The sequence below is a fragment of the Gymnogyps californianus genome, chromosome 7 (assembly GCF_018139145.2).
Source record: "Gymnogyps californianus isolate 813 chromosome 7, ASM1813914v2, whole genome shotgun sequence".
Taxonomy (NCBI): Eukaryota; Metazoa; Chordata; class Aves; order Accipitriformes; family Cathartidae; genus Gymnogyps; species Gymnogyps californianus.
This window is the reverse complement of record NC_059477.1, coordinates 9,860,864-9,884,724: the sequence shown is the minus strand read 5'-3', so window position 1 is coordinate 9,884,724 and position 23,861 is coordinate 9,860,864. Positions and strand designations below refer to the sequence as shown.

Sequence of the window (23,861 nt, the reverse complement as noted above, 5' to 3'; positions counted from 1 at the left end):
CCTGGCAGGTGAAATAAAGCCCTGAGCATCCTCAGCAGATCTTGTTCCACAAGCAGGTAAATAAGCTTCCCGCAGCTGAAGCAGCACAACACCCAGCTTTTAGTTCCCATCTAGTGGAATCACCCAGGAAGCAAGATTTATTTTGCTTAAGGGTACAGAAGGTCTCTTCCCACAGGAGAGCTTCCCTTCCTGCTTTGGGAAAACTAAATAAGTTGATTATGTCTGCTACAGCCTCATAAATCCACGTCAGCTGCTGCCTCAGGGAGAGCCATTGCTCCTCTGGGTGATTTTCTTCCCCACTTAGAGAAGATGAACAGCTGGTTACGTATATCACAGCTCTGGCAAAACACTTACCCATAGCCTTATGCCACTGAAGGAGCAGGTTTCTGTCATTGAGACCACAGGAAAGCAGGAGGCAAAGCAGAAGCAGCTTGTTTTCTTTTGCACCAGCTTTTTCAGGTCAGAAGACAAAATGGTAGTCAGAGCAGGCTTTGGTAGTTGGCTTCCCAAATGGAGCCAGAAGCAGACCAAAGAAGCCAAGTTTTAAACCTGCTTCTGAACATCAAAGTAATTAAAATTTGCATGCACAAAAAAAAAAAAAAAACCTTATATACTAAAAAACTGCACGAGCCTAGATAAAACAGATTCTGTGCTGAAGATGGAGGGCTGCTGCAGAGAGGGAGAGACTGTGCCTCACAACAGATGAGCTTCCCATGCAGTTACACGAGGCTCCAGTGCCAGGGCCATGTCACGCAGCCAGCATTGTTGCTCAGGATGAACAGCACCAACAGCTACGCTGCTGCGAACTTTAGACTACCCACAGCATGGCACACCCTGTAACCCACTCCAATTCAGCCACAGGGGCAGCCTGTATACCGCCTGCGGGCAAGCAGTGGCAACCTGGGCAGTGCAGTAAGTCGCTGGCTGTGTTCAGTCATCTGGATCCCACGTCGTCCAATGCAGCTTCTGACTCCAGGGTTTTGCCTCCAGGGTCAGCCTGAGCTTTAGGGAACCCCGGCTCAGCCCTCATGATACAGACATACAGGCAAAAATATTAGTCATCATGAGCAGGTTTAGTAAAACCAGGTCATTACAAAGCTCCAGGAACTACACATCTCTGAAGTTTTCTCCGACAACACATATAGCTCCACTGATACCAACAGAGATACATCAGCTCATACCCACTGAAAATCAAGTGCAAAATAAATTAGGGTAACACTGGCATTTAATAACTCGGTGCTTAGAAGAATTTTTTAAGACACGCAGTTTTGCACGCATATGGCAAGTTTGCAGGGAACACAAAGTTCCTTTATACTGGGGCAGAAGTATTATCACACGAGTTCTCAACAGTCTGTTTTTCCTTTCATAGCTGGACGTGTCAAACAGACCACAACCAGCAGATAAGAAATGCCTACTAAATCAAAGTGCAGATTAGAGAGGCAGCAACAGCAGCTGAGAGAACCATCTACCACAGCTGTGAGACAGATCAAGGGAGCTGAGAAAAGCTAAGTGCAGTTTCAAACTTTACATGACATTCAATCTATTACATAAATAAATAGGGCATTACAAGGCTGTGAAAACACTGATTTTCTTTCGTGCTTGTTAGCCATGGACTCTGTGACATCAGTTGTGGCTAGCACTGCCGCTCATGATGCTGAAAGGCATGAACGTAGAGCAAAAATAAATTAGTCTCTTCCCTCAGCTTAGAGGGGAATTTTCATGTATCAGTGTTTGTGAGGATGTATACATCTGTTTTTCTGCAAAGTGTCACAGCAATATTAAAACCTAGAACGATTAATATGGGAGTGCTCTGTGATTCAAAGATACGCCTGACATGTAAATCTTTCCCTCCAATATATGCATTCCTGAGAACTAAAACAAGTACAACTACAGCAGAGTCTGCATGTCCAGGAACAAATTTGTGTCATGCAGTGTCAATGTAAGGAATGCAATAAACAATGCACAGACAAGGCCTGCAGTATTTTCCAGTGCTTTAGAGCTACAAGTCAGGTCTCATCAGGGATACTGGCCAAACACTTTGTGTAAATGAAGCTATGCAATATGGAAGTGGTCCCTAGTAGAGACACCCAAAAAAGGTCGTAAGATCATGAATTTCCCCAACTCAGACAACACAGGGCTCTGATCAGGCAGCCCTTGCCCACATTGGTGAGCACCTGAAGTGGCAGGATCTCCCAGCAGATGAAGATCAGCATTTATGGGTACTCTGTGGGCTTCAGGCAAGCCAAGCGTCTGCTCTCTGGGATCATGTGGGCAGATGAAAGCAGCACCAGTTAGGGGAACTTAATTCTCTTTAATAAAGTATTGCTTGTTAAACCAATTGATTCATGTTTGCAAGTGAGGAAAATTAGCTTATTAGGCACCAGGTAGTTTGGTTTAATTTTCCTGAATTTCCAGGTGGGAACTCCAGCCAGCATTTAACTAGCAATCCCTCTCAATTTGAGCTGGATCCATGCAGCTGCATGCCAGACAAATACTGGCAGAGGCTTATCACATTTATAACAATGAGAATATCACTTGACAACCAATGCCCTGTAACACCAACTAATATTGAAGAATCCTATGACACAACAGCCATTGAGATTTCTTAGCTGCTCCCCAGAAGGCAGGCCACAGAGCCTAGCTATTTTATCTTAGCTTTGTTCTAGTTAGAGCTGAGACTACCCTGAATACACATGGCAGAAATCATACTATGCAATTTCTGATTTTAGTGTCAAAATGGATATGTAAATAAAAAACGTTAAAGACCATCTTCCTCTTCTTCACCATTGTAGTCCTTCGATCTATAACAATCCTACCATCTGAAATTCATCGTTTCCAAAACGCATCTTTCTTCTTGCTATAAGAACAGCAACTCAAAGTGACAGTATCAAGTGACTGCAACTGTGTCCCTGATGTCCAAACAGGAACAGAATCTAAGAGTAAACAAATAAAATTTACATGTCATTTGTCCTTCCCTGCAAAAGAGTGGTATGATGCACTGAGGTCCATAAAGCTCCTTACAGCACAGCTCCTTTTTGTATGGCTTGAAACACTGCACTTTCAAGGGCTGTATTTTTCCCCACTCACAATAAGCCAAATGAAATGGGTTGGAACAAAATTGCCAAACCTAACAAAAACCATTGTTGCAGCTTCAAACATCCACCCCATTTCCTGCTCCATCTCAGTGTGGCTGAAGACACATTTATGCTGCAGTGATGAAACTACTACAATGCACACACAGTACAAGAGCTAAGAAAAACATCCAGGGTGTTATTAAGTGTCAGTAGAAAATCTTACAGCACTTAAAGTATCCAGTTATTTTTACCTGGGGTTCTGGTGATTAACAAGCTGTGAATGTCAGATCCATCTAACTCACCCTGAAAGTACAGGAGAGGGAACCGAGGAACAGGTCCTTAGCACCACTTACTGAAACAATACAAAAGTAAGAATTATTATTATTGCTAGTTCCACTATTGCACTTCAATTCAACTGAAAATCTGCCCTCCGATAGTACAAAGGTGAGTCAAGTGCCTCAGGAAATGAAACAACTAGCATTACTCTTCAGCTTAGCTTATATTATACCTTGCAAGATGAAACTATCAGAAATCAACATGCTTTGTATTCCTCACATACGCAGGTGCTTTTAATTCATAGCTCTGCCTTTTCCTCCCCTCCCCATGAAACAGTCGGAGGGTTATGAATATCAATTAAGATAAGAATATGGTGCAAAATGCTTAACATGCCTCACTATGTACTATCAACGGACTGCATGCCTGCACGGCAAAGCATCAGGCCAAAGCAGGAGACAGTGGCTGCTTCAGGAAAAAGCATGTAGTCAGGAATTACCTTTCAGTGGAAAATATTTAACCAGATGGGAATGTTATTTATACATGATGCTTCCTGTTAGCGGCGACTAACGTTCATGGTATGAAATCTCATCTTATTACAGCACTAGAGTTATGCCACGCTTTTAATAATTAGTAGAACTATTCTTTTTTCCTTCCCCAGCCTGCACTTTCAAGTCGTCTATGCAAGAACCACTGAACTATTATGGTCTGGTGACCCGCTTAGCACGAAGAAAGGCGGCAGCCAGCAGATAAGCAAGGGAAGAGGGGCAGTCGCGGGGACTGGAATTTGTCACTGTGTTATGATTCACCACTAATTTATGTGGGATGCTACGTAGCACAGGCAAAATCCAAGGACGCATTGAAGTACACCCTCTGCATTTTCTTTTCTGCTTATAGGTGGGGCTCAGTTCACAGGATTTCCCCTTCCTCTACCATTACAGATCTTCAAGGTTGCTTACCCGACAGGGACCACGGGCTGGAAAAGCTTTGAGAAGACCCAAGTTTCACCCCAGCTAAGGGCAGGTCGGTGCTACGCCCTCGGGACAGCTCAGGCTGCTAACGCCTCAGGACAGCAATTTTTTGAACCTGCAAAATTTAGCATGAGTCACTATACGTTCACGTAAAGGCTATACTTTCCTTCCACAGATCTTGTGCTTAAAATTACAGTATGTCCAGTACATGCATCTTTTCTAAGAATAATATTTATTGGGAGTCTGGTAGTACAAAGTCCTGGTGCAGCCATTTTGCAGGCAAACAGCACCCGGCTCCCGCCACTGGAAAAGCCTGGCCTGACCCCCACGAGCTCGCTCCTTGCCCAGCTCCACGACAGCCAGCGCTGCAGCCTCTCCTCCTCCTCCTGAGTGCATGCACTCTGGGAGAAGCGCAGCCCCCCTCCGACACAAGCTCCCCACGCTGCGGCATCAAGACCATCACGGCGGACGGGCCACGGGTGTTCCCGGGCTGCTTTTCCACGACGGAAAACAAAAGTCTGACAGCCCAGTGGGCCGAAGCCTCCACCCTCCGCACCACCCACCAGCGGTCTGGCCGACTGAGAGCCCCGGTGGGCCTCCAGCTGGCTTTTGGCCCTGACAGACCGCACCGGGCGCTGCCCGGACGCGGGCCGGGGGGCGGCGGTCACCCCACGGGCACAACCCGCCCGCCGGCCCCGGGGGCAGCGCCCGCCGCCGCGGCACTGCGGCGCCCCCTGGCGCCTGGCCGGCAGCCTTCACGAAGCGCGGGGGAGGCTGCCCCCGCCCGCCCTCAGGCCGGCCCTCAGAGTCGGCGACAGGCGGGCGCTGTTCAGCCTACGGCTCCTCCCGTCCGCCTCTCTCTGTCCGTGAGGGTGCCCTAACGCCTCTCCTGGAAGCGGCGAGGGTTTCCTCCGGCCTCCTCCGGCCCCAGGGCACGGGGGGCTCCCGCCGAGGCCTGCCAGGTGCTCCCACCGCCCCCCCCCCCCAGCAATGGGAGCCCAAACACGGCCCTTCCACCCCACCCGGCTGCTCGCTCCCGTCGCCCAAGCCCGCTCCAACAAAAGCCACCCCGCAGGCTGGAGCGACCCCAGAGAGGGGCCGGGGCAGATAACCTGGCTGCCTTCTGCTCCAGATCGTCTTCCTCAGACCTCTCTGTGTCTCTATAGACTGCAGGCTGGCAGGGGCACAGGCCCATCTTACCGTGGGGGGCACTGGCGACAAAAAGGGCTAAAAACGACCAGCGCTCTGGCGGCGGTTCTCCGGCGGCTTTCCATCCATGTTCCCCTCATTAAATCTCCTTTTTAATACAGCCCTGCTGAGACAGCGACTTTCAGAGTTGGTGCGTTTTCTGGCTGCGTTTCAAGTCCTGGTTGAAAGCAATTAAAACCGCTAGCGTGGTGCTGAGCTCCCAAGGTCCCAGGCCTTGTTTAGTAGGTCGAGGCTGGCAGGGTGACGCGAGAGCATGTCCAGTCAGCACGTTCGTGCCTCGGGTTTGTGTAAAGGCAGCCTGGTGAGGACGCGGTACAGGATTCCACCTAAGGAATCAAGAGAAACGGACTCACCTGCATGCTGGCTAACATGAGAATGTATTCTTCTGTCTTAGCCTTGGTCATCCAAGTCCCATAGGACTCAGAGGAAAAGAAGTGTGGAAAGGAAAATCCCTTGTGCGCATTCCTTCCACCTTGGCCTGTCCATCAAGTCTGTCCCTGGCTTAATGGGATCAGATAGTAGGACAGGACAAAACTTGCATGGCCATCCGTGATCATCTTGTGCTCCCCTTCTTACTAAAAAAGGAGCAATGATACGTATTTTGCCTTCAGCAAGGCTTTCTTTGCAGATAGAATCATAAAAAAAAAAGAAGGAAACATTACCTAGAGTGCAGAAGATACTCTGTCCTCAGAGAGCAGTACCAGTGGTTCACTGTCAAATTGAAAGGATATTTTCCATGATGATCTGTCTTGGGTGACTTGAACATTTTCATAAATAATTTGGATGATGGAAAAGAACATGCTTACTAATTCTGCAGATGACAAAAGCTTTAAGGAAGTTTGAAGACAGAGCTACAATGAACATGATCTTGACAAATCAGAAGAACAAACAGTCTTAAAAATGTAAGTCTTAAAAATGTAACCCAGTTTGTAATCTAGTGAAGAAAAATGCAGTGGTCTACACTTAGTCAGGATAAGCACCTGTATGAAATAGGGAAGGGCAAGGCAGTGGTGCAGGAATGCTTCTGGGATGTTTGTAAGGAATCATAAAATTAATATGAGTCAAAGTTATGCTGCTGCAAAAAGACTTATATCATAAAATGCAGTATCTATAAGAAATCCCCATGGAGTAACAATAACAGCAAACCCAGCAGTCCTTAGACCTTGGCTGAAATACTGCATTTAGCAAGCTACGGGCCAATTGGAGAGAGCCAAGAGCATCAAAGGAACAGAAAATATGACATGATACATTTGTCATAATTCTTTCAACCTTCCTGCACAAAGAGGAGAAGCTTGAAGGAAAACATAACTAGCTGTCAGATACAAGGAGGACTTTCCAAAACTAGGAAGGAATCATCCAGGTATTATCTCCCTAAAGGAAGGGGAAAAAGTAATGACCTAAGATGTCAGCAAAGAGAGTTAGAGTGAACATCAGAAGGGGTGAGGGGATGCTTTTTAACAGTAGCCACCACGAAGCACTAGCGAGATTGCTCGGGGAGTCTGAGGAGTCTCCGTCATCAGATGCTGGTAAGAGCAAGTTGGACAAATCCCTGCCAGGAATGACATACCTGTAGCTGGATGAGGTGGTGGGACTAGACCCTCTGCAGCACTGAGCCTCCAGTTCTGTTCACTGGCAAGGGTGGGAGCCAGGACGCTGCCAAGTCAGCCTGTCCCCAAGTTGTCATCAAGCATCCACTCAGCTTTTTGCTACCCTCAGCCTGCAGGAGCAGAAACACGCAGTGAGTTTTAAGAGGTTCACCAGTCCTCAGAACAACACTGCTTAAAATACCTCCCTTCCTCCCAGGGCTATAAACAAGCTCTGCATATGAAATGCAAAACTGGAGTTAAGTCCCTGACTGGCCACAGGAAATACGAAATTATATACTGTGACTTGCAGGGTTTATGTGAATCCAGTCAAAACTTTCTGAAGTGGATGCCTCATCAGGCCATTAAGTCCCTACACAAAAGCCTAAATCAGTGGCCTAATTTTCAAACAGAAACTGAGCGCTCAGCAGCTCCTGTAGAGTCTAAGAGGAGCCGGTGATTGTTTGTCACATCTGAGAACTCGTGCCCCTTTCGCTCTGAAATGTGGACCTGAAAGCAATTTTATATGCAATTTTTTCACAGTCCTAATCCTGGTGTTTTGTGAACACTTTCCCTAGGTGTTTTTTTCCTAGGCCATTATTTTCTTTGTAATGTAAAAATAAATATTTCACATTAAAGCAACTCCAAAGCTCCAACTTTGGAAATCTTCAATGGGTGCAGAACTTCAGGCTGAGAACTACAGCACACTGAAGATTTTACCATATCAAACACAGTTTGCACTCCCACGTCCCCTCCTGCATTCATAATTACATTCTGACTCATATTATAATCACATTCGGGTCCCAGTCCTGCTTTGGAAATTTCATGGCTGCAGGCAGGGACATATTTTCCAATGCACAGCACCCATCTTTGGTTAAGCCATATGCAATCGTTATTGCCGCAGCCAAGAAACTGGTTCTTCACCATTTGAATGCACCAGTTACCGCATCTGGACTTTTTTTGGCTGCAAAAGCCATATGGTGCAGAATCCTCCACACCCTCTTTATTAAAGAGATACAAAAAAAGAATACAGTTCTAGCATTAAATGGAGAAATTTTGTTACTGTCATTCTCAAAGAAGTTATAATGCTGGGGTTTTTTGGAGCTTAGCAATAGAACAAGTATGCTGTATCTGTAGGAGGGACAAGAAGTTCTGGTTACCTACAATTATAGTAGAACAGGAAAAATCAATTTTACCCCCCAAACTCTGAGTATTTTATGCAAAATGGATCAAACACATGGTTTTGGGTAAGCTTTGAACAGAAATTCCCAACTTTTCCCAGAATTCATCCTCAATAAACTGTAAGAACACGTTTCAGGAATTTTGCCAGGAGGATGCACAGCCAATAGCAGATGCTTGCAACAGTAATTAGAGCTCAGAAATAGGAGAAAAGGATCCACTAAAAATCTTATCCTATTACTGTGGAGCATACAACATATGTGGTGGGATTACTCTCACCTAACCTCAGATATCTACAAGGCAGACTTCTGCATGGGACATAGTCACCCTTGGCTGGCACCGCAGCCACAGAAACAAGCATGTGGTATCAAATGAAATCAGCTTACCCAGGGTAGCAGCGTTTGCACAGCAGGGAAAGGAGGAGCTCCTACTTGCTTTAATAACTGCTTTTCCTTGCATTATCAGTTTGCTTTCTTTAGTCTATTGCATTTATCTTAAGTGGTTGCTTGTATTTATTTTAGAGTGTTGCAATTCATACGTCTCCAAGTTTGCTCTCCTTTACCCTTCCCTTTTTCGTCTTCGCAAACCTTACAAACAGTTAAGAGATTTATAGGGAACTACACACGTACCAGAGAATAAGAACCCTTACCTGACCTAAGCTGCTTAGATTTCAGCTGAAATGAAGTACCAGTTAATTACTAATCCATTTACAGTATTTTAAAGACATATTTCTTAAGACAGCTTTATTTTATGTGTGTTCATGCTGCCCTCTCATTTCCCCACCTAGAAATCAAAATATCCCAATGATATCCTTGAACCATGCTGAAACTGGAAAAGTAGCCAACAAGTACCTGCTGAGCCCACTTGGGTCAAATGCAAACATCAGCAGCTTCCCTTATTTCAGTAATTTTCTCTTCATCACTATTAAAACATGAGATTTTTCTTATCTTCATATTAAAAATCCTACCTGCCAATGAAAAAAAAAAACCCTTCCACTTCCAGTGAGTAAGTCACTCTGATATGCAACAGCTATAAATTTGGAAGCCATTTCCCACTCTCACATTTGACACCTCCAGTTTCTCAGGAGAAAGTCAATTGAACATCACCCTGCAGTCCCAGCTGCTTCATCAGAGTGACTAGGAGATGGCGTCCCCACGCCTGCATGAGACAGATGGAGAAAGCCACGTGCCACCAGCACGGGGGCCACGCGAGGAGGTGTGTTTCCGTGCATCTGCTCAAGCCATCCTGCGCACTGCTGACACAACTCTTCTCTGCAGCATCCGAGAAGGCAACAACCCGCAGAGCCAGCGAGCAATTCCCCAGTCTTATCCCTCTCAATAGATTTTATTACCTTCTGAAAACAAATCGGCAACTGAAAACAAACCAACAACTGAATCAGCATCAACAGCTGTCTGAAGCAGCCACAGATCTGAAGAGCTGAGGATGCAACAGTTCTGCAGGAGGTTAACAATATTAACATTATTTTGGGGTAGAATTATACATTTTTCCAGAAGTTACTTTGAATGCTTCATTTTGTTACTGCGAATTCTTTTGTCTGAAGTTATAATTATTTGGGTTCACAGAAAGAAGAACTGGCAGTGAGTTTCTCTTCATAAGAATTCGGTTGTATTTCAAGGTGAGTAAACAAATCCTAAACCAATTATATCTATTAGCTACTCCAGTTAGAGATGTTCGGAACAATATAGACAATACTAATCACGAGTTTACAACTCTTCATTAAATGATAAGACAAGACATTTGTGTTTACCCTTAAAAGCAAGGACTAAATACTGAGCGCAATCATCAAGGAGTTGCTCCGAGCAGAAGAGTCGGGCTTGTGGGCAACTCCAGCCCTGGAGGACACTGATGTCCGGGATCAGTCAGTCCGGGGCAGCCACCGTACAGACCTCTTGAATATCCGCTGTCAGCCACAGGAGGGCAAAGCGAGCCTAGCCAAACTAAAGAAACCACAGTAAAGCAGCCAAACCAAGGCAGGATCATACGTGGTAAAGGGGAGAAGGTGTCCGGACCAACTAAAGGAAATACAGAATCCGCCAGACCAAAGTTTTCTTCCAGTACTCAGTAGCAGCAGGAGCCAGCTCAGGAAGGAGCGGCAGACGGCACGGAGGGGAGCAGCCTGGCAGGGCTGCCGGTCACCAGCAAAGGGTCTCCCGGGGACCAGACCCCCTTTGCACAAGCTGAGTCCCAACCAGCAGCACTCTGCACACCAGAAGATCAGGCCTAAAAACCTCAATAGCTGTCGAGCCGTTTGCCAATCAGAGCACCGAGCACTTATTTCAGAGTAAACTTATTTGGCCATCGCAGACACTGCAGCTATTCATAATTCCCCCTCAATCAAAAACAATTTTGTGATTTGAAAGAATACTCGTTTTTCATAGATGCTGGCATCTCCCCAGCAATCAGTGAACTCCCTGGCAGCCGGCCAGACACATCCACTGGTGGCAGCAGTAATTCCTTCTCATTATAATGTTTATATGTGCATAAATCTGAGCCAGGTGAATTCACAATATGCAGTAAAATGACAAATGTATCACATACAGCAAAGGGTTGAGAAGGTGACTCTGGAGATTTTTCATCACTGGATGACAGCATGATCCAAATACACAGTTCTCAAGGTTTTCGAGTTCCCAAACTCATTGCCAAGTCTCTGCTAGACCTTAGCCTTTTACTTTGTCCACAGATTTGTTTTAGTTTTCATTAAACAGATGATAAAGGTAACGTGTATATGATTTTGTTGTAACTCAGTTCAAATGTTTTTTAACTTAAACACTCAAGAAAATTTTTTTAAAAGTAAATCTTGTTTTTTCCTTAGAAAGATAAGGCAGATCTTTCTCAGCTTTGCTGCAGGACCTGTGGGAAATACTGGGTGCTTATTTTATGCATTTTTCATCCTAGCTTAGAGCTGTTATATACAGGCTTGTTTTCTTCCCCACTTGCACACATTCTCTCTTCTCACTATCAAAAAATCAAGTCGGGGTGGGGGGGGACGACCCAACAGAGCACAAAGGATGTTCAAGATTTTAATTTGCTCTTTGTGTGTTCACATCATCCAAAGGAAAAATTACTTCAACACACACATGCTGGAAACATGACCAGAAAAAGACAAACGGCTGCCTCCACCTTCACTGGTAGTGGGGGATCATTAACCAAGGTGCGCTCTCCTCAAAGTGCACATGTCAACAGCCGTGTTCAAAACAGCTCGGCTAAAAATCCACATCTTCCAATCTAAGAAAAAACAACATTTCAAATGTAAAAGTCATGCAAAACAAAAAGGCTTTTCAAAACGATCCTTTCCACCCTGACACATATCCCAAAGAAGCAATACCAGGGGAAAACATTCTTTCAGGTGCCACCTTAAAAATAAAAGCCAGCTGTGAATAGTTGCCAATAGCACACCAAAATTATCACCCTGGTTTCCTCCAAAGAAATCATGACCTCTAAAGCCAAAAAGCTTTAAAATGGGGGGTTATGTATCTTTGTCTTGTGGTTTTCAAGCCAGTTGTGTCACCCTGTTGAGCACTCTCATGCTTTCAGGCCAATTTTATTTAATGAAAGCAGTCTGATCACAAGACTGGAAGCTTGAGCCCTAAGGAAAATATTATCATGAGACTCCCTAGTAAAAGAACAGGAGTGAATTGTGAAATGCAGAGGTCTTTAAACACAGAGGCTGTGTTTCATATCTGTGCCATTTGCCTGTTTTTGCAGGAAGCTCATGCCTGGTTTCTTCCCTCGGGTTGCAGGCAGTTGAGCTTCCCATCTGAGAACCGAATTTGCAATTTCCAGGTGTATTTCAAAAGGAATTTGAAAGATCCTCTGCTTGTCTGCAGGTATTTCAATCCCATCACTCAGGCAGGAACTGAACAGCTGCTACATTAAAGGGAAAGCCCACGCGTCAGAAGCAGAAAAGAGGAAGATGTTACAAGCAGACCTGAGCAAAAGGCAGCTTATGATTAAGTCATGAGAATGTAATTAGGGGTGTAAGAGCACAGGAATACCCTAGCAGATACTTTCTTTGAGGCCTCCGCTTTGGGCAGGCAAGAGGCTCTGCTGTAAATGCATGCAGGATCTATGTCAGCTCTTCTTCATCACGGATCCCTGCTAACTTCCAGGGCTCCTATAAGGAGACAGGCTAAAGTAGGACCTCGTGAAGGAAATTGGTGCCACCATGCTTGTGTCAAATTAAATCTGAAGAACAGTTAAGTAATAGGGAAGACTGACTCTTACAGCACTTGGGAAAAGGTATGGAGCCTGTGGTAGCCTGTCCTGATGCATTCAGGTCTGCTATTAACTTGCCCCAGTTACATCTTCCCAGGCAAGGATTTTTAGCTCACGGTGGCAGTGGGGCTGCAGACAGGCAGGAGAAACGGGATGCACCAGAGCACTTAAGGCGAGAGTGGAAAGAAGGGATAAGGCAGCAACTGAAGAACCAGGGAAGCGCTACTGGACTGTGGGATGCAAGATCGTGCACGCAGGCAGAACAAAAGAGCATTATTTCAAAAAGAAGGGAGGGACAGGAACGGCAGAGCCAGAGATAACAGGAGTCGGCAGGGGAAGGAGCTCGGGGCAGACAGAAGCAGGGCGACGCTGCCATTGAAAAGTTTAAGTGACAAAGAGAGATACTGGGGGTTAGCAAATACAGGAAAAGAGGGGGAAGTCGGAGTCTCTCTATATGAGGCTGTTCTGAGGAAGGTCAAGGTCTGTCCCTTGCATTTGGTGAGGAGGGAGAAGAAATATTTTTTTAAATCCTTGAGCTGCTTTGAGGTCTTTTGAGTTAACTCGGGTTGAGTTAATTCACTATTTGCATATAGTTAGTTTTTGCTGCTAGGTGGTCATATTTACCATTTTGAGTCTAATTAATCATTAAGGCACCTGGAGTCTTTGTACCAAAGCTTGAGAAATTCCATATATAAAGGCAGGTTTGCTTTGGTTTGTGTCTTTGTTGAAAACAGGCTTGCTAGCCAGGGACAGAGCTGACACCACCCTAACGCTGCACACTTATAACCTTCAAACCTTGACCATCAGGTATTTTTAGAAGCATTTCTTGTGTGCACTTCTAAGTCAAACTCCATACTCAGAATATCTTTCAATGCAACAACTGATCTATTTGGTGCAGAAATAGATTTTTAAAAGCCAAATACACACAAAGGGTGTAAGGGAGGGAGTAAAAATACTTCCCTGTCTGTATGTGCTTAACCAGGGAGCCTACGTTCGGTGCCTTCTCGGCCAGTCATAGCCAGTGAGATGGGCCTCTCCAGAGAAGGATTCAGCATCATTAGGGTCAGCTGCCTGAACATTTAGGACAGCAAACAGACCCTGGGGAATGGCACAGCTCAGGGGACTGACGGCAGGGTAGAAAACCTGGGGCTACAGGTTCAGTTCTGCCCATTTTTACAGGGAGCAAAATGTAGTACCTGCTAAAACCAGGTGTTCCCAAGGGGCCAGGATGCAGACGGTACGAGGCGGAGGAGGAGTCTCGAACCCAGCTGGACTCAGCCCAGCAGAGATCTCGGGGAGAGACCTCACAATGCCCTTCCCAAACTTTGGGCAAGTAGTGAAGTATTTTGAATAAACTCGCATTGGTCATCTGTGCAGCCAACAGGAACGAAAAGGGTAAAATTCGTACCAGAAAGGTCTGTGAATATCAAAACAATAAAACCCTCAACCCTTCCTGAGTGAATCAGACAGAGGAAATGAGGCACATTTCTGTCTAACACTGATTTACTAGAGCTGCACTTTGCATTTTTGCCATTACCATTAAAGTAATGGTTTTGATTGACAGGAGCTCATTTTTAATTAGCCAGATCAACCAAGGCACAACATCAGCATTTCTGAAAGCATCTGAAAAAGCAGCCTACTTCTGCAAGAAAAGCTTATTTCCATTTGAAGATTAAAGGTTTTAGACAGCAGCAATATGTTTCTATCTGCCATTTCAAAAGGAAGACTTGAAAACATCAGGCTGTACCACATGAGAGATTAAAAGATACAGGGAGATAACTCACAACCAATCCTGCTTCTCATAGGTCTTTCTTCCTTAATCCTGTCCAGCAACAGCCTTTAACAACAACAGCATAACCGCATTAATCAAGGATTATTAGCAAGAGATCTTAATGCAGGATTTTCACCCATCCATCTCAGATGCACTCCGCATTTCACTGGAGAGTGCCATCATCCCCGAATTCATCAACAAGAGAATCACAGGCTATTAAGTGAAGTGACCCATCCTGCTTGGCAGAGCGGGTCGTGTGGCAGGCCAGAGCAGGACCTGCCCACCCGGCAGGGAAGCTGGGGACGACAGAAAGGTCTGCTCCTCGGCTGCAGTGACCGGAGATCACTGCAGCTTGTTCCTGCGGCTTGACTTCAACAGCAGCAGGAGAAAGCTGTCACCCTGTTCAAAACTGTGCTGTGCGAGGAGAGGCAGCCAGGAAAGGGAGGGAGAGAACAAATGACAGAGATACCAGAGCATGATCTGCCTTAACTTTGCTCTTCCATCCTATCTGGCAAAGGCCTTGATTAAAGCGACAACGTAGTAGAAAAGCTGTCTAAACCCTGTTATCTTCACTACTCCTATCGCCAGTAGCGTTCTTGCTGTTTGAGACATTTTTAACCAAGCAACATTTTCCTGAACCATACTGCTTTTCCAGAAAACCTTTCAGCTTGGAGATATACTGCTTTCAATTAAAGCTGCTTGGGAAAGCAGGCAGCGAGGCTGGACGGGGTGCAGGCAGGCACACGCACACACCATGGGTTTTGCAGGTCTGTGCCACAGTGGCCGGGGGCACCTGAGTCTCCCAGTAGTTGCACCTAATGTCCTTGCACATCAGGACTAGCAGAAGCAAAACATGCACTGCGTTGAGAACACACCCACTATTTTTACACCCAAACCAGATGTTTCCATTTTGATGAAAACAGTCCAAAAGAATTTTTTTTTGTTTCAATATGAAACAGACACAGTTAAAAACCTTGAAAGCCGCAGCAAAGAGAAATTGTCATTCCCTGGACAGCTGTGAGCAGGATGACTGCCAGCTACAGGGCACAGAAACAAACCCTTTTAGAAAACATTCCTGCAGACAGACTGCACCGCTAACGTTTCTCTCCCCTCAGCTTCATAGTCTCCTTACATTAAACACTGAAGGGCCTGAGCATTAATTTCTTCTGCTGTTGGGTGGACCCGCAAACAGCTATCCATAGGGATCTATTTCAAAGAAAAAGCTGAACCAAATATTTCCATATAATAAATTTAGACTCCACAGCCCCACAGTTAACAACTGGAAACACTAGGACAGAGCTCCTCTGGCGGTGGAAGTCCTGATGGCCTCATGCTCCTGCAAACTGCTAACTCTGCCTCTCTAATTTATACCAGATTTCCCAGACCTGCAACACAACCCATTTACAAACCTTACAGGACACGTTTACAGTCTGATCAGCAAACTATGCAATTGCACATTCAGTGTGCAACGACTTGTTAGACACCCAGCTTTGGTTTAGATCCTCTTTTTTCTTTTTTTTTAGCAGTCATAGCTGCTTTAGCTGACACCAGGGACTTGGTCACTTCTGCTCAGCATCAGCAAGGTTTTCACTTTCCGTCATAACCACTTAGTGCTACGCAGAACACGGAGACTAACAGTCTAATTGCTTCACTGTCCTCCCTGCTGCAGCCTTTTTTCTCCAAGAGTTCATTTTGAGCGAGCACAGCTTGCCCGTCTCAGCTGCAGCAGCCGGGCTGTGCGGCGAGGCTGGGGGAGCCCCTGGCAGCAGACCCGGGGCTCCTACTGACCTGGCCATTACCCTTGGGAGTTCAGCACTGTCTGCCCTGCCGCTCTGCTGCAAGACCTGTCTAAATGCAGTCTACTGGGCACAACCCTGAGCACCTATGGAAGTAACGCACACGACATGACACTGCCTCTGCTGTTTTGGTCCTGCCCAGACTATTGAGAGTGGTTGTATTTAGGATTCAGCTTTTACTTACAGCTGGCACAGTGCTTAGCTTTTCCTTCTCCGATCCCACTCTTAGCCTAACATGCGTACTGCAATCTTTGAAAAAATGCTCCAGCTTTGCAGAAACTGTAGCAAACTTGCACCACCTATCGACACCACAGAGCCATTGGTTTAGGGCCAGAAACCCGACACAGCAATTCAGCAGTACTCCTTAGTACGGAGACTCATCATTGTACTTCCAGCATCTTACATTATAATATGCCTCAAAAAAGCAGCGCTCGATCTTACCAGCTGTTTGGCAGGCACCAGGGTGCACCTGACCTGACTGTATCTTCTGCCCTTCTACATATCCGGCCAACCCAGCATGGTGGGTGAGCCTGGAGGCCCGGGGGTGGCTAAGGTGTGCTGCTGCCCTTTCGTGAGCGACTGTGCTTTGCAGAGGAGGTCCTGTGCCTCCTCACCTCTGGCTCAGGCATTTCTGGATACCTTGTCACTAAGAGCTCTGGCCACAGTGAACTTCCTCCGCTCAAAATTAGCTTGCTTTCTCCTTCCCATGTATTTCAAGAACTCAAAGACGACATCTTCTCCAATTTAACTTATTCTTACCACGTAGGAAACTCTCAGCTTACCCCTGGCCCTGCAGCGAAGGGATGCCCATCCCTTGTGCAGGTTGCAGACATCCCTGGCACCTCCACACCGCTGAGCCTTTTCTGCACACTGCACAGCAGGCACGCAGACATCGGTATCATCAGAAATACTACGTTATATAAAACTTCTCCCAGCATCATCTGTCCTCTGTGTGCAGCAGAGAGCTACGGATACTTTGGGAGGCTGTCCCAGGTGGTGACATTGGTGGTGACTTCTTTGAATACCAGTTGCAGGTATGAGCACTGAACACGATGGAGAGTCAGCACAACACCTGCCAGCGACCAAAGGATGCTATTTCTTCCTCACCTTTGACCACCGCTCACCGCCCTCAGGCCATGGTCTCTGCAGAGGAGGCATCTCCATGACCCTGAGGACACGGCGGCCTCTCAAAGTACAGAGCTGGCGTGACCGAGATGGCTATCAGCCCTGCCCCACACACCGGCGCTGGGAAGCTTTTCTTTTGCTTTTCCCCGGAGTGGGAAAGGAGATGTCAAACGCTCTCAGAACAAGAGCTCAAAAGGAATACGGGGTTTCTGGCTAGGCTGTTCCCAGACGATTTAGCTGCTATTCAGCATGCCCCACATTTTGACCACAGAAATAGTGTATTAATTCCACTGTAATGCGCTGAGCTTCCTGCTGTGGGTATTGTGGATTTGCTTCATATTATAACAATTTTAACTTGCAGGCTTCGGCATTACCAGCACACATTGCACTTCTACTCCTTCAAAGCTGTGTACTCGCTGGGGAAAGCTGATTTTATTCCCATTTTCCCCATTCTGCCTGGCCCATGCTCCACTTTCTACCCCCTCTGAATTTTTTTCCAAGAATCAAATCAAGGCAATGGTGTCAGCATTTTCAGACTAGGTCCAGATCCTCAAGGATTCATTTCATTTTCTTCATAAAAGGACAAAAGCACTACCGCATGAACACTCAGGATTTGTACAGCACCTCTCCGTTGCTCATAATGAATCTGTTTCTCAGACACACATTCAGTCACATCTCTATAAAGTTTTAAGTCAGATCAGTTCCACTGAAGATAAAGAAATAGATGCAATACCCACCAGGTGAGAATTTGCCCAGCAACTATAAAACGCATGGTGTAGAGTGCAAAGACAAGCTGCTGTTTTCTCCTTTTGGTGGTGACCACCACTCTCCACCTTCTGCAGTAACAGGGTTTTCCTTCAGCCCCTGCTAGGACTCATCCTTCTCTCCCGCCCCTGCAGCATGGGTCTGCTTTGATCTCCTTGCCTACAAACCCTTTGGCTCCCAAGTCTTTTCTAACTTCATTAACAATATACTGAAACACATGTAGCTGATGGAGGCTAAATACGTATGTGGGCACCGCTGCCGTTGGCTCAGCCCATGGACTTGCAGCAGGCAGGACCCCGCTCAAAACCTCTGGCTCAGAAGGAGAAAGCTCTGGCCACAGGTACCACATCTGGAGCCAGCCCAGAAGTGATGGGGAAGGGGAAAGGCTGGACAACTCTTTTGTCTGAGCCCTGTACCAGAGTCTTCACGTCTCTGAGTGCCACAAGACATGCACAGCAAGCCTCGGAGACAACCAGAGAGGGGCCCCAGGCGAGTTCAGAGGCAGGACATGATGGTGCTGTTTCAGAAATGCTTCAGTGGCTTCAGCTGAGTTGCCTCAAGCTCAGAAATTCTACTTTTTAGGGCATTTTGATGCTTAGCAATTAGGTGGAGGTTCCTTCCCTAGTTGAAATAACACACCAATCCTTCCAGGGCAATTAGCAACTGGGAAAAAAACATTGATTTCAGAAAATTTGGGAGCTTGGGATTTCAAAGTTTAGCTTCGAATTTTATTAAGGTGGAAAACTGCTTCAAACTTGCATCAATTAGGAGGCAGTTTGCTGGAGAAAGCCAAAAGTACAATTCAGTTCTACTCAGTGCGATGTCCAGTTGCCCCTAATGACCTTTAGTATAACAGAGACTATTTCAGTGTTTACATCATATTAATGTACGACATGCAACTATGATACAAGGGATTCAAAATTTGGAAACTACTTTTTCTGGCAGTTTTCAAAGACAGAGGGAGAATCCCACTTTCACAACAGAGCTTGTTCAAATAAATGAATAAATAAATGAATAAATAAAAAGCTATTTCAACCTTACTGACCTGACCTACTATGACCGGAATCCATCAGATCTTTGAGAGAGCCCAAGCAGCTTACTTGTATGTTATATGCTTACACCCAGGGTACATTACTCAGCACTTGGAAGAGAAATTGGTGGCATCCAGAGGCCAATTTTTTCTTTTTGCGAAGGATTCCATTTCATACCAGCTTTGATGCTCAGCTTTACATAGCGCAGCATCTGCCAAATGACAGCAATCTCCAAGCACAGGTAAGAATCCCACGCCAAGAAAATACAGCAGTTAATTCTTCCACAGTTTTTAACAAACATGTCTTAGCTTTTCAACATACCTATTAATATTACCCAGTCCATTACTCTGCATGAGCTCTATGACTTGAAAGGTCTGTCAGATTTGAGATATTTTATTCCATTTTCTTCCATGTCTCTTTTTGATATTTAGAAAAAAATACTGATGTCTTTCTTCATATATTATATATCAGTAGTTAATTGCAGAATAACCTACTGTAGCCTAGAAAACAATATTATTATTTTTGACTGTTTCTCGAATGTTCCTTGCCCAGGACACTCCCTTGACTGTGATAAAGCACGCACCAAAGAACTGCAGTGATCCAGAAAGTGCTTGCCGACTCACATGAGGGCCAGATTCTCATCTTCATTATAATATTATTTCTTTCCAAAAATTATGTATGAGACAAGTCTTTTGATATTCAATAACCTGTTTACAGGAAATGACTTTACACAAAACATCAAACGAGTTGACAGCAAATTGAATTTAAAATATGATTTTTAAAAATGCTCATGAAATTCATATTGCTTTAAATATAAATTAGCAACAGTGCCAGAAGGGATGAATGTATTTCACTCCTTGACTGCAGATAATTTAAATGTACAGTTTTACCTGCGTTCCCTGTATTCATTGTACTTTCCTATTAAGGGGTGGAGAAGCCTTCTTAGCTGTTCTGCTGCCTGGGCACACACATTTCCTGGGAATGTCAGGGGGCGAAGGGGTGAAAGAAGAAGCCTTTGGACAGGCACGCTGCCGTAACAGTGCCAGACCAAACCTGGCTATCCTGGATCTGCAGGATCCCAAAACAAAACCAACAACTGCACGAGATGAGGAGTATCGTTTTGCTTTCCCAACCAGCTTGTCACCTTGGTACGAAGAACATTAACTGCATGACTGAACATGCATGTATCCAAATTAAAAGTGAAACTACATCCTTATATCCTCTGATCAATGTTCACCCTATAGTATTTTCCCTCACTTAAAGCAGTATCATGCATCCCGGTTAAATTCCAAATCTAATAATTACATTCTTCCAACATAAATTCTTCCCATAGCTTTAAACAGAGTCAATATTCTTTATTTTCCGCCTATAAGTACTCTGTGCTTCTAAAGATTTGCTGCCTGCTACCCTGAAGTGAAGCTGAAGTGATACATGCAAATTATTTTGAAAGGCCTCTGTGCTCCTAAGCAGAAATATGCTCAACTGCAGAATCTTACCATCGTTAATAAATTCGTACAGGAAGTAATAATAATACACATTTGATGGTTCATACTACTCTGATAGTCGCCTTAATACTCACACTCCCACAGACGAACAGGCTTGCATAAAATTATATCCAAAATTTCACTTAATATTTGAATTCTCCCTCTTACATGAGAAATAACTTTCCCTTTGCTTCCTTACTTCCCATGCACATAGCCAAACGCCTCTGGACTTCCTATTTTTGCAGTGGAAGCAAACCATGAGGCAGCCAACATGATCAACCAAGAAGCAACCTAACTGATCTCCACAGCCAGAACCCACATACTTGAGACAGAGCCCTCAAAATCCCGATACCTGCACAGCCCTGTGCTATCTACACATTGGCTCTTGTTTCACCCTAACTACAAAATATTTAAAGACATGGTAAAGTGCCGCAGATGTGCAAAGTTTAAGAGTGCTTCAACAGAGAGTGACAACTAAAATAAACCTCTCTGCATAAAATCAGCTCTGTGTATTTTTCCACCCTCTATCAAATTACAGCATCACCAAGTTATGTTAAGAGAAGCCCTGTCTAAAATGTGAGTTGCTGTATTTCATCAGCTATCAGAGATGACTCAGGATTACAAGTACTGAAATAAAATGAACATCCTGTTCCAGTTTAACTAAATTCTCTCCCTCAAATAGCATCAACAAGTGACTCAGTACAATGTCATAACAAACAGTACTTTTGCTACAGCAGTGTACTTAGCAAACAGCAACTCTCACAAATCAGTCACATTTTACTGTAGTTGCTAATCAAAAGATCTTCATTTTATCTTGGGGGGGGAAAAGGAAATAATGTATAATAACCAGATGGCAAGTAAAAAAACGTTATTTCCATAATAAGTGGGAAAACTATTCGTCTGCATTTGGATGAACCAATAAATGATGTTTAGGACTAAATTGGGCTTCAAGTTGTGACACTAACATTATAGTGAGAGCGTACCATTCTTCGATCTCACCGAGAGCAACAAAAGGGACATCCTTTTGTCTTTCAGATTTTAGTTCAAGTATCCCAGGTACTAATTCCAGCCAGGTGAGGGAGAAAATGGTTTATGGCACAGCAGCACCAGTCTGCTCTAGATCAGAATCACTTGTGCAGTGAATTGACATCATTTGGGGGCTGCTCACAAGCTGTACCTGTACCCTGTTCTAGGGTTTTTTTAACACACTAGATAGATACGGTGCATCTCTCCCAGACACTCAGTTTCCAAGCAGTGACTGTATTGCCACATCACTGCTACCAAAGCATCAATATCTCTGCACTATTGTCTGCACTGCAAGTTTCTTACATTTGGGAATCCTAGTAAAATGCTCAAAGCCTCTTCTCAAATAGCACACTCTGCTCCTGAGCAGTCAACCAAGTTATCACACATTACGTTTTGCATTATATTTGGAAAAAAACCAAAACAAACCACAACCTACGTCACTACAATATCCAGTTCTTGGTAAATAATTCTGGATGAAAGGACATGCCATTTGGAGAATTCATTCATTTCCATCAAACAAAAATCTCATTAAAAATAAGCTCCTTCTCACCTGTAGCTAACTCAATAATTAGGTGTAGCTACATTAATTAGTTATAATCCAGAGATTACATGGGATAATAACATGTTCTAATGAGGAAAAATTATGTTCAGCTTTTGAACATGTGGGTTTGGGGCAACTTCCTTAGAGGGAAGCACGCTTTATAAAAACTACAGATTCAAACAAAATAGCAATTTTAATTATTTACTGTGAGATGTGAATATAAAAACAGTTCTCAGAAGCCCAAGAAACCAACCTTGCTCTTTCTTTGGCCACTCTCTTCCAAACATCGGGTAGTTATTTTGAAGCTTGGATTTTCATTGAGTAGTGGGAGCCCCAGGAGCCCCGCGCTGCCCCAGCCCAGCGAGGAGAGAGACTACGGCCCTTCCAGAGAGACCAGAGCGCCTGAGGAGGCAGGGCTTTAATAGCACCCAGGTGAGACCCGGGCAGCCAGCACTGTATGGCAAATTATGGTCAAAGGGTTCATTTTCTCATCAGGAGTGCTGCAAGCAAGGTGGCAGGGCCATGACTGGATCAGCAGAGGCAAAGGGTTCCTTTCTTGCATGCGGACCAGGAGAATCAAAAAAATTAGCTTGTGTTCACCTTCTCTACAGGCCTTAATAACCTCCCTATGAACCCCCCCACCAATCACCTTCAGCTGCCCACTGGCCTATCAATTCATCTTCCTGATCTGCATGTTGGGGTTAGCCTAGTCATATACAGAAAATTCAAGCAATACACAAAACCTCCCATTACTTAACACCTTGTTTCACCCTGACAAACAAAAGCAGCATCTGTACTGCTTCCCCATTTGACCTGCCGGTTTTCTGCTAGATTTTTCAGCATCAGAGTTTCACCACGTGAGACAGACTGCACAGCGGTCTCCCTCAAAACTTAAACAGGCAGCAGGGCATTGGATTTCACTGCAATACAAACATAAAAGTACTAGCAATGAAAAGTGAGCACAGATTTTGGTGGATGGGTTGCTTTTGTTATTGTAAGAGGTGACCTGTCCTATGGGCCAGTGGAAAGAAGATTCCCCCCTTAGCCGCACAGATTCGCAACACTTTTTTTTTTTACATCTAAAATCATGCGGTGGTGGTTCAGGCATTCCCATGGATAAGCACTCGGCTTTCAACCCTCTCTTTTCAACTTAAGAAACAAAGTTGTAGTCTTCCAAATAGTTTCACAGTGACTTCATATTTAACTTGCAGCCCAGCAGGTCAGAATACTTTTGGTCATCTTTAACACACTTACTTACGCAGTGCAGATATGACCATACCAAAGCAGAGGCAGTATTTGCAGAATGCCTTCTTTAAATCACATAAAAGTTATTTGTTTTGTCTCAAAAGAATTATTTGTTCAAACCCTAACAAACTTCATGCTATGGAACCATCCAGAGAAACATGACAAACATACACCAAGTGCTTTTAAAACACTTATTCTACAATGATGCTACCAAAGTTAGGTCTTTTCTTAAGCAATTGTAGAAAGGTAGATGCACGGAAACAAATGTATTTTTATCTTGCAAAACTAAACATTTTTCTGCTGAAGAGAAAGACATACTGTTTTTAATGTAGATCTGTTTTGAAAAGGACACAGCTGTTGCTCATTCACTTACCCCACTGCTGCCGTAGTCTCCGACAGCCTCTTACTGCAAATTCAGGCTCAGTCTTGGGATGTTCAGATTTTGTTTGGGACCCTTGAATGGGAACCCCCATGAAGTGGGCTTCCTGCTGCCAGGGCGGTTAGCACGCTGGGATGCCACTCTCTCGCCTAAGACTTCCACATCAAATGCAC

General features: G+C 44.8%; 1 long non-coding RNA gene across 1 annotated transcript; it reads right to left on the bottom strand.

Annotated features, from left to right (window-relative positions):
- Positions 1–5,538: 5,538 nt before the first annotated feature.
- LOC127018594 (uncharacterized) lies at positions 5,539–22,391 on the bottom strand. Its single transcript, XR_007766773.1, has 4 exons — positions 22,318–22,391; positions 7,095–7,244; positions 6,190–6,238; positions 5,539–5,853 (listed from the first exon to the last, which is right to left on the bottom strand). It is a non-coding gene; the product is annotated as an uncharacterized LOC127018594 (long non-coding RNA).
- Positions 22,392–23,861: the final 1,470 nt, after the last annotated feature.